Raw genomic sequence first — 2569 nt, forward strand, 5'->3', positions numbered from 1 at the left:
TCTGTCTCTCCCCCCTGCCGGGGAGCAACCCCCAGGGGGGGGACGGTCTTGAGAGACTCGTCTTGAAACACGGTTGACTGTCCCTGGTTAAGAGAGTGTCGGAGCGGACGTTTGCGCGCCGCCGGCGGCGCCCCCCCCCCCCCACCCCCCCACCTTCTCTAATAAACCTCGAGGGGTGCATTACTCGTCGGTGGGCTTAATTTTCGGGGGTGGGCTTAATTTTCGGGGGCGGGCTTAATGCTCGGGGGGGCGGGCTTAATGCTCGGGGGGCGGGCTTAAGTCTGGTGGGTTGTCGGAAGGTGCCCAGACGGCAGTGGAGCTGCCTGATGGAGGAGCAGGGGGCTTCGCTGCGTGTAGCCGTGTAGCGAGCGCAGTAGTGGCCGGTGAAGGGGGCGCGCGTGTGCCGGCATGCCCCGAGAGCGAGAGCCGGAGAGAGCAGTGTGCCTCCGTCATTGGCGAGAGCCAGCAGGGCCGCGGGCAGCACACAAAGCATAAAGTCATGGATCATTGGGCAAGGGCGGCGAGTGATGCAGAGTGATACATTGAGTGCCGTGCAGTGGCAGACATAAGCCGCGTAGAACGTAGGCGCGGAGCAGAGGCCGGAGGATGTCAGAGAGTGTGGCCGGCGAGGGGTGCACCTCTGCGGGCATGCCTCCGACGTCTAGCCCCCGTTGGTCACGGGGGCTCGGCCAAGCACGCGCCGCCGGCCCCGCAGAGCTGGTTCTCGCCTGGAGTGCGAGCCTTGCCCCGAGCATGGACTTCCGAAGTGATGACGTCAGCGGGAGCAGCCGCTCGGCCGTATCCGGCCGCATGTCACTGTCCCCCGGCCAGACTTGGCGGCAAGTCCCGGGGAGGGGCAAGCCCATGGAAGTAGGAGCTCAGCGGGAGCAGCCAGTTGGCCTATCCGGCCACATGTCACTGTCCCCCGGCCAGACTTGGCGGCAAGTCCCGGGGAGGAACAAGCCCATGGAAGTAGGAGCTCAGCGGGAGCAGCCAGTTGGCCTATGCGGCCACATGTCACTGTCCCCCGGCCAGACTTGGCGGCAAGTCCCGGGGAGGAACAAGCCCATGGAAGTAGGAGCTCCTACTTCCAAAGTGATGACGTCAGCGGGAGCAGCCGCTCGGCCGTATCCGGCGGCATGTCACTGTCCCCCGGCCAGACTTGGCGGCAAGTCCCGGGGAGGAACAAGCCCATGGAAGTAGGAGCTCAGCGGGAGCAGCCAGTTGGCCTATGCGGCCACATGTCACTGTCCCCCGGCCAGACTTGGCGGCAAGTCCCGGGGAGGAACAAGCCGTCAGCGGGAGCAGCCGCTCGGCCGTATCCGGCCGCATGTCACTGTTCCCCGGCCAGACTTGGCGGCAAGTCCCGGGGAGGAACAAGTCAGCGGGAGAAGCCACTTCGCCTACCCGGCCAAGTGTCACTGTCCCCCGGCCAGACTTGGCGGCAAGTCCCGGGGAGGAATAATGCCCATGGAAGTAGGAGCTCCTACTTCCAAAGGGGCAAGTCAGCGGGAGAAGCCACTTCGCCTACCCGGCCAAGTGTCACTGTCCCCCGGCCAGACTTGGCGGCAAGTCCCGGGGAGGAATAATGCCCATGGAAGTAGGAGCTCCTACTTCCAAAGGGGCAAGTCAGCGGGAGAAGCCACTTCGCCTACCCGGCCAAGTGTCACTGTCCCCCGGCCAGACTTGGCGGCAAGTCCCGGGGAGGAATAATGCCCATGGAAGTAGGAGCTCCTACTTCCAAAGGGGCAAGTCAGCGGGAGAAGCCACTTCGCCTACCCGGCCAAGTGTCACTGTCCCCCGGCCAGACTTGGCGGCAAGTCCCGGGGTGGAATAATGCCCATGGAAGTAGGAGCTCCTACTTCCAAAGGGGCAAGTCAGCGGGAGAAGCCACTTCGCCTACCCGGCCAAGTGTCACTGTCCCCCGGCCAGACTTGGCGGCAAGTCCCGGGGAGGAATAATGCCCATGGAAGTAGGAGCTCCTACTTCCAAAGGGGCAAGTCAGCGGGAGAAGCCAGTTGGCCTATCCGGCCTAGAGTCACTGTTCCCCGGCCACATTTGGCAGTAGGTCCCTGGGAGGAATAATGCCCATGGAAGTAGGAGCTACTACCTCCAAAGGGTGAAGACACTTGGCTCTAAGTGCCCGAGAGGTGTAATGCCCTTGGAAGTAAGAGCTCCTACTTCCAAAGGGGCAAGTCAGCGGGAGAAGCCAGTTGGCCTATCCGGCCAAGAGTCACTGTTCCCCGGCCACACTTGGCAGTAGGTCCCGGGGAGGAATAATGCCCATGGAAGTAAGAGCTCCTACTTCCAAAGGGGCAAGTCAGCGGGAGAAGCCAGTTGGCCTATCCGGCCAAGAGTCACTGTTCCCCGGCTACACTAGGCAGTAGGTCCCGGGGAGGAATAATGCCCATGGAAGTAGGAGCTACTACTTCCAAAGGGGCAAGTCAGCGGGAGAAGCCAGTTGGCCTATCCGGCCTAGAGTCACTGTTCCCCGGCCACATTTGGCAGTAGGTCCCTGGGAGGAATAATGCCCATGGAAGTAGGAGCTACTACCTCCAAAGGGTAAAGA

Source organism: Engystomops pustulosus, unplaced genomic scaffold (assembly GCF_040894005.1).
Source record: "Engystomops pustulosus unplaced genomic scaffold, aEngPut4.maternal MAT_SCAFFOLD_236, whole genome shotgun sequence".
In the NCBI taxonomy this organism is placed as follows: Eukaryota; Metazoa; Chordata; class Amphibia; order Anura; family Leptodactylidae; genus Engystomops; species Engystomops pustulosus.